The sequence below is a fragment of the Talpa europaea genome (assembly GCF_964194135.1).
Source record: "Talpa europaea genome assembly, chromosome: 14".
Taxonomy (NCBI): Eukaryota; Metazoa; Chordata; class Mammalia; order Eulipotyphla; family Talpidae; genus Talpa; species Talpa europaea.
In genome coordinates, this window is record NC_140082.1 from 63,760,964 (window position 1) to 63,775,520 (window position 14,557).

Here is a 14,557-nt window from a genome sequence, read left to right on the forward strand (position 1 = left end):
AGAATCACGCAGCCAGATCCCGGCTGCTGACTGAGTGGGTCTTCCTTTTCAGAGGTTACTCAGTGAGTGCTCACCAGCTTGAGAGAAGGGTGCCGCCTTCTTGTTCATCCTTCCATCTCCTCCACTGCCCACTCATTTACTTAGCAAAACTTTTGGTTGCCCAGCGTGGAAGAGAGACTCTGCTAGTAGTGCTTCTGTTTGTCTCAGTGCTGACTGGTATTTGGATAAACTGTAGGAAGAGCAAGATACTTTGAGGCAGCGCCAAGCGGAACAAGGCGCTTGACCTGCTTCCCTGCTTTCAGAGGGCATTGCTGAAGGGCCTAGGTGCTTTCAGACAGTTCTGACAAGTTGGCTGTGATTAAAGGTTATGGAACCTTCAACTTCTGGTAGCCATGAATGCAAGAGGAAGTAGATGTGCAACAACATATGTGGCCCTGGGCCTTTGAGTCTGTAAGTGAAGAGCTGATGCTTGCTGTCATCCGGGCCCTGCTATGTCCTGCTCACTGCTTCCCTGGCAGCACACTTCTTCCCCTCACGCACAGTCAAGTGTGAGAAGCTGAATCCGGGAAGCTTGCCTACCCCACAGTCCCTGGTGCCCTGCCAGAGTTTTGGGTACAGTGCAGTTTTATCCTAGAGCAAGTTTGGTACTGAATCAGAGACGTTCTTCCAATTTTCTTTCCTCATTAGGCATGGTTACTCTTCTGTTGTCCTCTCGTCATCAGATAAGAGAGCAGAAGTCCCTGTCTTATGGATTTCTCTGAAAGGTTACCCAGCAACTGAAGTGAATGACTTGGGGAAAAAGCAGATGGAGAGAGTCAACAAAGTAGAAGCAGGAATAGCGAGAGCTTCTTGAGTGAACATCTATGAAAAGTGTCCATATGGCTGAATATGATAAATCCTGCTGAGATGGCTGACGTGAACGGGAGCTCTGCCTGGACAAAGCAGTTGGCCCAGTAAATTGCTACAATGTGCAGCACCAAGTTTTAATGTTTGAGTTTTAAAGGACACATGCACTTATTTCCTCTTACTGCATTGCTTTCTAAAAAGTGCTTCTCCTGGCACGGAGGCCTCAGACTTAGAAAAAGATTGTGTGTGTGTGTGTGTGTGAGTGTGTGTGTGTGTGAGAGAGAGAGAGAGATGGGGGGGACAGAAGAAGAGAACTGAAAAGCTTAGAAACGGGGCAAGGTGGGAAGGAGCGAGAAAGAAAAATGGGGTTTGGATTTGACAATTGCCCTAAAGAAGATGGGGCAGGGAGAAGAAGATGTGTATGAGTTGGACCCTCAAAATACCTTTCCTTTATCTGGCTCTGTTCCCTTTTGAACACTGTCTGGTCCCACTCTTCTGAAGCCACTGGCCTCCATCACTAGATTTCACCCCACAGAATTGAGCTCTCCCTCATCAGAGCTCTCGTGTCTGTGGCATGGCAGACAGAGTGTGATTACTAGGGAGGCAGGGGATGGAAAACCCTTTGCTCTCTCAGTGTCTGAGCACGTCCTACCATTCACCCTGGATGGACAGGACCAGCAGCAAGGCACATGTCGCCATCACCGTCCAGTTCTTTCTATTAAGTATCTCTTTGACTCAGCCCCTTGCTGGCAGGGATTTGAAGATGGTCTTTCATTGGAGAATTTTTTTTTTTTTTCATTTTAAACAAGAAGTTTATTTAAACAACAAGTTGCTAGACTTGAAGGGAAAACTCTCTAGGATTCATTTGTTTTAGAGCAATTTATCCCTGCTTAAAGACAGATTGCCCTACATGTAACAGCTACGTACAAAAAAAAGTTATAAAATTGTCCTTGGTTTTACAATGATAAATGAAAAACATTAAAATTCTCCAATCGAACAAGGTATGCAAGAATTTTTATGTTGTTCTTTTTTTTGTTAAATATTGAGAGCAAAATAACTTACTGGAATATAAAGATAAGAGCTGAATGAGCATGCCACTGGTGGAGAAAAGGGGTGTTTTCACAGAATCAATATTTTTCCCCCTAATTAATATTTTTCCCCCGTCCCATCTCCATTTGGTGTCGATCAAAACATACCGTTGGCCATTTAGTTAAAAAAAATTGCAATATGCTTGTGCACATACACCAGTTACTTTATGCACAATAAAGGAAAGGGGAAGGGGAAAATGAAAGAATAGAGAAAGCTATACTGTAGTAGTCAGGATGTGGTGGAACCAAATTGCGGTTTTCTAATTGAGAATGTCTTCTTGGTCTGGAAGAACAGAGTTCTGGAGTAAAGTAGCAGGTTCCCTTTTTAGTAGACACCTCCTGTCTGCTGTTGGAACACATCGGTTGTATCTTCGTCCTCATGTCCAACTGTGCAGGTGTGCCTGTTTCATTGATTGGTTGCCCGTCAAATGGGAATCTGATCTGCCTCATCGACAAACCCTGTCGTTCGCAATGGGCCTTCATTAGTTTACTAAGTGGTGTCTGCCTCTTAATCTTAAACTGCACCACAGAACCATCCTGACCCGCCACCTTCAAATTAATATGATTGTTGTTCTCAGTCTTGACTCCTTCCTTGGCTTTTCGTCGGCCATGGTTAGCGCCGGAGTCTCCTCAGCTGCCGCTTCTCAAAAGAGGTACCAGGTCCGCACCGAACGAGCACACAAGCAGCACCAGGAGCGTGGAGAATTTTTTTTTTTGATGTGCTTTCTGCCACAGGTGTAAAAATGTCTTTGACAAAGAGCAGGAAACTCTGTGGGGCGGCTACAATAGAGAGTGGAAGGCAACCCTGACAAAAAGAGGGGAAATGAGGTTTGGACACATTAAATCCAGGTGTAGGGTAACTGAAAATTATCGAAATTTTCCACCCTTCCGCCATTAGCATCAATGATGGATCTTTGCAGTCCTACACGCATGCCTGATGGCGGGCACCTGGAGTAGTGTGTGGGCATGCATAGTTGGGTGCTGCTGGGCTGAGAGACTAGTCTTATAAGGGCGGCGTCACAGGGATGCCAGCAGAGTGAGAACAAGCAGCAGTGGTGGAAGCAGCAAAGAATAAGCAGCAGAACGAGAGTGGTGTGGAGTGGCGTGGTGTGGAGTGGCGGTGGAGTACGGCAAAGTACAGTGGAGAACGTCATGAAAACAGCTAAGACAACCAAGAGGCTGCTTGAACTGATGATGAACCTACCTGGCCTGAGATGGTTGCACTACACCAGGTTCAGTGCCTCAGTTCTTCTTAGCAGCAGGTTGTGCAGCATCTTCAGGGCACATAATATCTAAATGTGGGAAACAGGATTCTAATCCCTACTTCAGAGGGGTCAATGCAGTGAGACAACAACTGTAGAAAAATTTGGTAGACTATAAAGGGCAAGAGAGGTGCCATTTTGCTACTGCCCTTACCTAGGAAAGGTGTTCTAATGTCATTAAGCAGGAAAGCAACCACACAGAGTGGGTGCTCCTGGGACCAAGTAGCCCCCACTCATCTGTCTGTTTGCTGTTGACTGCAGAATCTGAGTACTTTCTTGGGTGCTCAAATTTTCGTATGCCTCAGGATCACTGAGGGGTTAAACAGAGGCCTGAGGCCCTGCCCCACTTGATTGATCTGGAACCCATAGGTGATTATTTCTCAAGTGTTCTGATGTATCAATAAATTATCCATAAACTACACTTTGTGAAAAATTAGAGTGTGCTGCTGAGACTGGATAACTGTGGAGATGGTGCATGGAGTAGAAGAAAAGCACAGTAAGTAGCAGGGCCCACATGCACCCTTGGGTGGGAGACAGAGTGTGAATATTAATGAACACAGAGTTAATTGGCTGCTCCTCTGGGCTCTGCCGCTGTGGTATCCCATTCACTAAAATAACTTCCTGTGTCTGTGCCTGTTTTGTTCTGGTTAGGGTATGGTTTCTTGCAGTTCTGAGTTTTGTTCTGGTTAGGGTATGGTTTGTGGGTAAGAAGGAATGCTGGGGTCCCAGATTCTTGTAGCCAGGTTTTGAATCTATTTATAACTTTAGAGGGGAGACTGGAGCACATTCCAAACCAGAGCTGTAACACCTGGCAAGCCAGTGGGAATTCTGAGCTGCAAACAGAGTATTCATCCCTGCATGTCTTGGAGGGAGGCCTTGGCTTCGGGTTGGGGGTCTTGGCTAGAAGAACATCATCTGTTTCTTACATTGAAGATCCCTCTATCGGGGGGCAGTAGCTGGCTGGCTTACCGTGAAGCTCTTTGTGGTAGAGGTCGTGAAGTTATTTGCTTGGAGTAGGGATCAAGACCATTGTCCTGCTCTGACTTTATCTAACCTGCCAACTTCTGTGAGCTTTGCTTACCCTGCATTATCCTCAGCACTAATGGAAGGTCCTGGTGAGGAATATGTCCTGGGAGTCCAGTAGAGTGTGTGTGGGATAAGGTCATTCTGGAAATTCTGGAAGCTGAGAAAAGCATACCTGTTGGGAATTCCAAAATCCTGTCGGGGGAAGATCCCAAGTGTGTTCTTTAATGGGGTTGCTAGCAGAGCCATGCAAGTCAAGTGACCTCACGTCCTTTAGAAAGAGCAGCTCCTCAGCAATGCCAGTCACTCAGCACAAAAGATCAAATGCGCCGTTTAAATGAAATCCTACAGCAGCAGCCATTTCACGGGTCCCTGGGGCTACACATGTTCAGTACTAGAAGGACAAGACTTTGAAACAAGTAGGTGGTATAACAATAGAGTTCTCTTTCTGCCCCCAATTAAAAAGTAGATCAAGAAAGAAGGAATCTTCTTTTTGAAAGCTGAGCTATATCTGTTGTTACACTTGCTGCTCCCTCACAAATTTTTCCATCTTAATTTTCTAATATTTCTTTGAAGACAATGGCTGGGATAATTGGACATAGCTATGAATGACATTATTAAATTGTTTCCATTTAAAGCAGGAGGGTACCAGAAATCTGAGTGCTTTTTCTCAGAACTGTAGCTCAAATCATATTTAATAGTTCATTTAATAGTCGTGTTTTGCTCCTTTGCTAGACAGTAAGTGCACTAACGTTGACTTACATTCCTTTATGTAGTTTCCACAGTGCGTAAGGATAGCAATTGGACTTCTGTTTATTTTCCTTTTCCCCCCATTATCAAAGTTATGCTGCCATGCTGTTTTTTTTTAAAAAAAAATGTACAAAAAGGTGAAGCAATGAAGAAATCCACCAAAAATTCCATCACCTAAAAGTAACTACTATTTATATTTTAGCTCATTTTGTGCCAGTGATTCAACTACATATAGCTTAGACTCTATGAGGTAACCTACATGAAAGAGCAATTTAGGTGTTTATTACATCTAAACTTGTAATAACTCTAAATTTTGCCTTTCTCGTTAGGAAATGAGTCCCAGTTCTTTGTTTGTTATTCTGTGTGGTTTCTAGGGCCTTACCCCAGCTTGCTGGTCTTATCTGGAGACTTGTGAAACTCCTGGAAATCACAATAAAGTCTTTGACTTGCAGAGACATTATGCATCTAGTCCTTAGCCTTGCCATAAAGGTTGAGTAGATTAGTTTAGACTGGGGCTTGCCTTGTTAAGCCCTTGTTAGCTATCTCTTTTCAGATAATTAATATCCTTGTACTTCTTCCAGTGCCCTTAGGCTAGGGAATAGCTTCCTTCCCTGCAGTCTTTAAAGTGTGATTCTTCTATCTATGGAGTCTCCTTCACTGACAAATTTGGATTCTTTATCTTTTTTTTTTTAAAGATTTATTCATTCATTCATTCATATAAGCACTGGGTACAGTCATACAGTCAGAAGCACGGTAGGGTGAGAGAATTCACCAGAGCCAGAGCGGGGAACAGAACAGGCAGACTGATGAAGAAATACACTGCTGAGGGGAGCAACGGGCGCAGCCGGAGAGGTCTGTTGGGCCATGTGGAACCCTCACTGGTGGCGGGGGATAGAACCCGCGCTGCAGAGGCTGCGGGCATCTTCGCAGCCCAGTGCTCAACCACTGCGCCACCAGGGGAGGCCCTGGATTCTTTATCTTGAGACCAACTGCTGAACTTGAGCCTAGGGGAGGGAGGTTTGCGCCTCCGGTTGTATATTTGTAACAGGGTGGTCCCCAGGAAAGGGGGAGGTTCCCTGCCCCACCAAGGGAGGGTGGAGCTGAGCAGGAAGAGGAGAAGCTGGAGAAGAGACTGAGGAAGGAAGCAGGATGGAGCTAGGAGACCTGGAGGAGGCACATGGAGCCTAGAGACACGTGAAGAAACTGCGCTTGCCTTTTCGTCATAGACTGGGTGACACAGATGTGGGTGAGACCCATGGGGAGGTGACAGTGGCAGCTTTTATCTTGATGTTGATTTTGCTCTTTTCCTTCCGGGCTTGTCTGGTTGTTTCTGGCCCTTTTTTGTAAGTCCCCACTGGAAGATGCTGTAGACTTGTGGCAGGCTTTGGGGCCTTGCTCTGGGCCAATCCCATTTGGATGGACTTTTACCCACGAGGGGACAGGTAACTTTGGGTGCTTCATTTAGAAACTAGACTCTTTGCCTTACCTGTATTGTTTCCTAGTTTTATTAAAGTTCCTTCCCATTAAAGTCTCATATGTTTTGTGTTGATGCGGCGGATGGCAGAACCCATTTAGAATAGGCAGGTTTGTGGGGTTTGGGCTGCCCCTCTCCCTGTCCTATAACATATTGACCCATGTCTGTTTTATCAAAGGGAATCTTTCCCAGTGAAAGAAGCAGTCCCCACTACAAGGCCTCTGCCCCTTCTCCTTCCTCCGTACCCTAACTGCATCTCCGTTCCTTCCTCACATCAATTTTGACTATTTTTTTGACTATTTTCTTACTCTCTATTTTTTTAAATTTCTATATTTTTTTACATCATTATTCTTTTTTTTGTATTTCTTTATTTTATTTTATATTTTTTTGCATCATTTTTCATTTTTGCACAATGTATGCATTTTCATCTTGGTTATATTCCCCATACAATTGCACCCCCCTTATGTTGACCCCAATCCCTCCTCCCCCCGCCCCCAACCCCCGTAGTGTGTCTCTGGTTTATAGTTGCTTGTTGATTTTGATTTTTACTTTATTATAATTAGTCTTTTTCCTGGTCCCTTATTTAGGTTTTCTAGATTCCTGCTATGAGTGAGACCATCCGGTATTTTTCTTTTTCTTTCTGGCTTATTTCGCTGAGCATGATCTCTTCCAGCTCCATCCATGTTGCTACAAATTGTATGAGTTTATCTTTTTTGATTGCCGAGTAATATTCCACTGTGTATATGCACCACATCTTCTTGATCCAGTCATCTATGACTCTTGACTATTGAATGAGATCCACTCATTCACAGTAATCTTTACCAAAAGAGGGAAGAAGGTACTAGTTATCATATCCTGATAAATGATGAAGTGCATCTCTCTCACCCCACCCTCTGGGTAAGCAGCATTTCTTTTTTATTCCTATTACTGGGTGAGTGTCTGATTTGCCTTAGGTCATAGGAATATGGGAATGTTCTCTGTCAGGTTACTTTGATAATGGATTGGTACCCTTGAACTGGCGTGGAGCAGGGTTTCCCAGAAAATTCAGGGTTGAGTCGGACTGTGGTTATGTTGGTCACAAAGCAGGCAACTTAGAACATAGTGCTGGTTTAGTACACCCTCTATCAGCACTGTAAAATTATACACATGACCGTACATTCATCCCTTTGTCCATTCATTCATCAAACAGCAACTGAGGTACCTGGTGATACAGGCTGGGTATTGCAAATCCGACAATAGCTCTTTTATGAAGAGGGTCCATCACATTCAAAGAACTGAAAGAGTGCAGGCCCTTCTGAGTAAAAGCCTGTCCTCATCGTTGCAGAGGTTGAAGCAATCAGTCTCAGAGATACACAGATCTTACAATGAAAAGAAACTATGAAAGTTCTCTAGTCCATTCTGATGATTTTCTGGAAGAGAAGAAAGACCTATTAAAGTAAATAACATGTCCAGGCGTGTGACTGGTGGGGCCTGCAGTCGATTCAGTCTGTGACTAACTGATATCCCAGAGGTCAAACCAATCTCAAGTTATTGGAAATAGTCTACGACCTATTTCCAGAATGATAGTACAGGTCCCTGTAAGTGGGAGATCAGCTTTGAATGAACCTGTGCAAAGAAGAAGGGGCATTTTCTAAGTTAGTGTGATGTAGTAGAAGGAACAGCGCCTTTGGAAACAGCCCCATCTTGCAGAACCTCAGTTCCCATGATTTGTATAATGAGGATATTAACACTAACCTTCCAGGGGTCATCAAAAGTACTAATGGAATAATATCCATAAAGCTCATATATAACAGGTCACTGATTTTTAACATTCAAGAAATGATGCTTATAACTTGTGATTAAAGATGTGTTCACTCTTCATTTATTTGTGTTTGGGAAGATAGTTCTTTCCAAATATTAATTTTGTTACATATCTGGTAGAGAGAGAGGCTGGAAATAGTACTGTGGTTGAAAAGACAAAATGACAGCAACAGTCAAATCATCTCATTAGCTGTTCCCAAAAACCTCTGTTCAGATGGTTTTCTAAATTCTGAAGATCCTAAGCCCCAGTCCTTTACAGAAATAATGTTAAAAGTATAGTGTTAAGAAACCTAAGACTTTCAACATTTCAAATCTGTCTAGGAGTACAGATACTAACAGCATAACAGATATTTAATGGAATCTGCCTTTTTGATGATAATTACAGCATTCTGAAGTAGGCTTTAAACACATCTGTATACATGAACTGCTGCTTCAAAATTACTTGCTTCAAGGGGGCATTCAGTCTCTTGCTCAACTTTCAAGTTGGATAACTACTGTTTAAATTGATGGCAGGTGTTTGATCTATAAATAAGAGTTGTACTTTGCACTTTAGCGCTCTGTTTACCTGTCATACAGTGTTCATTTGCATCACACTGGGAAATTGGAAAGGCCATGGGCATATGTATCCACGATATATCCAAATGTGACAGCTGAAACACAGCCTTTATACCTCTAGATTCTGAGAGAGCCTAGTTCTCTTTTCAGAAACAGGAGGCCCCCATTGAACTGGAAGCTGCATCTATGAGCCTAAAAGGGGGGTGAGAAAACAATATCAGAAGAATAATGAGAACTAGATATTTGGCCAGAATATCTGATAATCTCAGTAGCTACTAAAATATCTTCCCTTGTGTGGTCGTGACTTCCTCAAAGTCGTAACTGTAGGACACCTGGCTGTAGTAGCCTGAGCCCTTTGCTGCATCATGCTGCCATCATATTTCAGTTTTTCTCTGAGGAATTTTCTGGAAGCTGGTTCTTTTTCCACCATTCCCACTTCAGTTTAGTCATTCCAATGACAACATGTTCACACTGCACCCTGGGTTTTCATGTTAGACACATAGCTATCGTGGTTTTTCCTTTTCCACCTTCTCAGACCTAAAACTACTGCTCAGGTCCCTCAACACCTACTACCTCAGGGTTCCTGGAAACAGTGGGCCACCACTAGCGCAGCTCAGAGGTTGACTCATTCTTGAATCAGCCCACCCAGCCTGGAAAGGCTGTCTAAAGTGAAGACAAGAGCTTTTGGTGAATAATGGGGAGGTGGTGCTATAGACTGACTTCCACACATGGATTACAGTCTTGGTGGTTGCAATCCTATTTGTTCAGGGACCTTTACAGTTCTGAAAATTAAAGCAGGAGGAATTGGATGCCCCACTTTACTTTAAAGCACCACAGTTGTGGGAGCTCATTCTCTAGGGGAGGGGTCTTCAGTACAAGATGCTGTGCTGTGAACACATCTCATGTTTTAGGGGCACCAGATAGGTTCTAGACTCATAGTTTGTGTTCTTTGAACTCAACTGAACAACAGCCCCCTCAGTGTGTTGGATCACAAGTCTCATCATGGTTCCCAACAAGAGATGGTTTTGACTCAAAAAAGCTCCTCTAATTCAAGAACTCTCCATGGGTCAAGGAAGGCATGGCCTCCATTTGCCCAGGCAGCAGAGAGAACTGTTAGTCTGGTAAAATCAGCTTCTGGTGGTAAAATGGGAAATGGGTGGCATTAATTGAGGGTTGCTTACTTAGGTTTGCTCCCTATGAGACCAAAGTTTTGTCTCCTGTGATAATTTGCATACCCTCATTTCAGCTACCTAGAGGGTTCCTTTTTTTTATATATATATATTTTTTTATTTATACAAGCACTGGGTACAGTCAGAAGTTCGGGAGGGTGACAGACTTCACCAGAGCCAGAGTGGGGAACAGAACAGGCAGACCGACAAAATACACTGATGAGGGGAGCAGCAGGAGAGGTCTGCACGCCATGTAGGACCCTCACCCGGTGGCTGGGAATCAAACCAGCACTGCAGAGGCTGCAGGCAGCCTTGCAACCCAGCGCTCAACCACTGTGCCACCAGGGGAGGCCCTAGAGGGTTGCTTTTTCTTGGGACTTTTTGAAGATGAGAATGAAAGAGCTCCCCACCTATAATTAAGACTCAAGTTTACTCCAAAAGCTTATAAATAATAAATTGTGGAGAAGGTAGAGGCGCTTCTGCTACCAGTCCCCAGATCCTTCTCATGCAGCAATTTTCCCCGGGCAGTGTGGCTCTAGCACAGCCTCCTGGATCCTCTTTACGGCATCCCCTATTGTTCTGTCAGTCAAATTTGCCTCAGCTGGGAGATCTGCTGTGTCTTATTTCCTAACCACTGTGGGTCTTCAGTCTTCACTTGGTAACCTGAAGAATGGCTTCCTGATGTTGCCTCCTCTTCTTTCTGACCTAAGTGTTCTGTAGCTCTAGTGGCCTCCCCAAGGAGTCAAGAGAAGATGCCAGAAAAGGGGTGCCTCTAAGTATTGGCAACCAGGCTAGATGAACTCTGCTTCTTTCTCCTTAAACCCAGGGCCTGGGCTGCTTTCTCTGTAGACTGGGATCCATGTGGCTGGAATGGGGGCAGCATAACCCATCTACTGGGTCCCGGAGAGAGACACGCAAATCCCCCCGACACTGTGTGTTGGTTTTGTGATACAAAGGGATGGAGAAAAGAAATAGGTAAAAAGTTATAGAATAGTAGCAGATGGTTCTGCAGTTTGGATGGGGTTATTATTCCTTTTATTTGCCTGGCAGACAACATTGGAATCCAGTTATCAAATGATCACTAATACCAAGGTGCACACTGTGATGAATTTAGTTGTAATGAGCAACAGCAGCCAGAGGTTGAACAGAGCTCTATGTTGTTTGGAGACCTCATGAAAAGTCTTATTTTTACCCCATCCTGAATTTTTAAAAAGCGCAGCCTAATTTCTTTCCATATAAAAAGTCCTATACTGGGGTAGAATAGCATTCCTGAGGAGAGGCTGAGACCTGCTGTGGTCTTGATGGACACACACACACACACACACACACACACACACACACACACACGGCAGTAGTAGCAGCACCTCAAGAACCTGTGGGAGTTTAGGAGGCCAATGTGCGATTGAGGAAGGGAAAGAGTGGCCTGTCTCACCTCTCCCCTTGCTTGCACCCCTCTTCTGCACCATCCCTCAGAGGCTTGCTCTTTCTTGAGTCATAAGTTCTCTGATAAAGTCGAAGTGTTTGAAGGTTAGACTTGATGCATTCTTTTTTGAATTTTCACCAAGATCTTCTGATTTCCATTTTTGCCGGACACTTGCATGACTGTGATCGTATTATCTTCTCTTTTTCCTTTTAAAATGACATTTTGGAAGCATCATGGAAACAGGTGGTGGTGGTGTGTGTGTCTTCACGTGTGTGTGTGTGCGTGTGTGTTGTGGGCCTGGGGAAAGCAGGTCCACACGGTGCCGAGCTCTAGGAACAAAGAGACAAGCATGGCCTTTTGGGTCTGGTTTTAAAGGAGAAAAGAAATGTCCCAGCCAAGAGCCTTTATCTGTTTAATGTACCAGAACTCAACTGCAGGAAACCCGTTTCTGTATTAGCATATCACGAAAATGTGCAGTGCAGCTGCCTGGGAACGGCCAGTTTATTATTGCTGGGGGCCATCCTGGGTTATGATCTGGAAGAATTTGAATCACCCTTTACATTTTTTTCTGTTCTCATTTTGATTTTGGCAGTGGCAGAAGAAGAGAATACTCCCAAGAGATTCAATTATTTCCCTTCAAAATTCTCTTGGAATCATAATAACGATTAAAAATGAAAGGCACCCATATCTTATGCTATTCAGTTTAACTGGTAATTAAAGTGCAATTAAATTTTTCATGGTGTAGATTGTGACTTTTTTTTCCCAGGGAAATTACAAACTCCAGGCCTTTAAGAGTTATGGGATTAATCTATAGACATTTAATAATTCGGCTTTGATCAGATGCAGTCGCTGATGGGTCTCTGAAAGGAAAAGTGGGGGTTGTGAAATATTGTTTTGTTATTAATGGTGCCTTTTAATTTTTTTGGTTTCTTAGATACCAGAAAATAGCTACCAGTCCATGAATGAAAGACTGTTTTTTGCGTTGGTTATTACTGCTCTCACTAGTGTTGCCACTAGTTTATCTCTGGCAGGCTTGCTTCTCTCAGGTAACTTTGTACAAGTTTAGAGTACCTTTCTGAGTTGTCACCAGTGAGCAAGGTATCAACATATGGTAAGTTTAGGTCATTGACCCTTTCTGACCTTGGACAAATAAATGGTTTCTCTCTCTCTCTCTCTTCACCCCCCTCTCCTCCTCCCCCACCCCCTGTGACACAAGGCCTCCAATGGGGAGCAGGCAGGCGGCTGACCTGAGCACTAGCAGCTTAGCCAGCCCCTCACCTTCAGGCCTTGCCCTCAATCAGCATCTATTTCTTTTCATTCATTGGTGAAGATTCATTGGTGAAGATATGCCTTACTTTTCTGTTTTAACCCAATAATACAACTCATTCCCAGTATCCCAGATTTGCAGAATATAAGTTAAGGACTTTATTTGCACAACAAAACACAGCAGCCAACAGTGTAGGCACTGGGGTCAAATAGCTCTGTGCCGCATCTCTATTGCTTTGAGGTCTCTTACTCTAGACATAATATGTAACATCACTAAACCTCAATTTCCTCATCTCTAAAGTGGCTTTATTAACATTACTCGTGTCAGCTTTGTAGTAGGATTAAATGAGATAAATCTTTTTTTTCCCAATTTTTATTATTATTTTTTTTATTTAAATAATAAATTTTATTTTTATATTCCCCCATACAACTGCACATGCCCCATTCTGACCCCAATCCCTCCCCTCCCGGCCCCCACCCCCCAAAAAGTGTCTCTGGTTCATAGTTTTTTGTTGATTTTGATTTTCACTTTCTTATAGTTATTCATTTTCCTGATCCCTTATTTAAGTTTTCTAGATTCCTGCTATGAGTGAGACCATCCGGTATTTTTCTTTTTCTTTTTGGCTTATTTCGCTGAGCATGATCCCTTCCAGCGCCATCCATGTTGCTGCAAATTGCATGTGTTTATCTTTTTTGAATGCTGAGTAATATTCCATGGTATATATGTACCACATCTTCTTGATCCAGTCATCTATTTTTGAGCATTTGGGCTGTTTCCAAAGCTTAGCTATTGTAAATAGTGCTGCTATAAACATAGGGATGCAGGTGCTCTTTGGAATTGATATTTCTGTGTCCTTTGGGTAAATACCTAGGAGTGGAATTGCTGGATCATATGGAAGCTCTATGTTTAGTAGGTCAAGAAATCTCCACACAGCTCTCCATAGTGGTTGGACCAGTTTGCATTCCCACCAACAGTGCAGGAGAATTCCTTTTTCTCCACAACCTCGCCAACATTTGTTGTTGCTAGTTTTTTTAATATGTGCCATTCTAAATGAGATAAATCTTAACACAAGACACAAAATAAGTCCACAGCAAATATTCATTGAAGCTTAGCACCCCCCCCCCCAACTTTGGAATAATTTTAACATGCTTCCTCATATCCCTCCAGACTAGAATTTTTCTTTTCTTTTGGCTTTTCCTCTGAATAGCTTAAGAATTTGAACTTGAATGAATGACTCATTCATCACTGTCCTCCCAGAAGCTAACTTGTTTCAAGGCACATAATAGGCACTCAGCATACAATAGGTGGCTGCAGGGAGGGAGGGCACAGCCCAAACCAATCAGATAGTGGGGTAGGAAAGAAGAGAATCACTCTGATGCCCTTATCCTTCTTTCTCAAGTCATACGCACAGAAGCAGTAGTGAGGGACTTGGGAATATAAATTATGTTAAAGTCCTAGCTGCAAATTCTTCAAATAATATGCCCGAGCCTGGATTCTGAAGGCATATTTGTCAGGTATGACAGCAGCTACTGAATCTCGTAGAGGCTCACAGGTAATGGCGTGATGTAGCATCAGGCTGAATTGAGACCAGTACACACTTTTCTTTTGGTTGTCTCAAGCCCACCGGTGGGTGAACACTGATTTTCAACTGGTGACTAATAGATGATAAAAAGCAAAATGTTTTTGATTCAGCTCATCCTTTGCCTGTGCCACAAATTTTGATAGTAAATGAAATCAATCTTTATTTGCTGAAGCAGAAATTTTTAGAGCAGAATGCAGGCGGCCAGACGCAGGACGCAGATGAGCAGATGGCTGTCACTTCATGCATCACACTCAGCAAATATTAAACCATCGCAGAAAAGAGACAGACTAATTTGGAACACTGAGTACTGTTCTAATA

General features: G+C 43.3%; 1 protein-coding gene and 1 pseudogene across 3 annotated transcripts in view; one reads left to right on the plus strand and one right to left on the minus strand.

The window, feature by feature from the left end:
• The window catches only part of SMYD3 (SET and MYND domain containing 3), a gene marked incomplete at its 3' end in the record, with an annotated part of 742,797 nt that overhangs the window by 674,095 nt on the left and 54,145 nt on the right, over positions 1-14,557 (plus strand). The gene's annotated exons all lie outside the window — the stretch shown is intronic.
• LOC311184128 (small ubiquitin-related modifier 2-like) lies at positions 2,260-2,545 on the minus strand (annotated as a pseudogene). Its single transcript has one exon. The product of its transcript is annotated as a small ubiquitin-related modifier 2-like (transcript).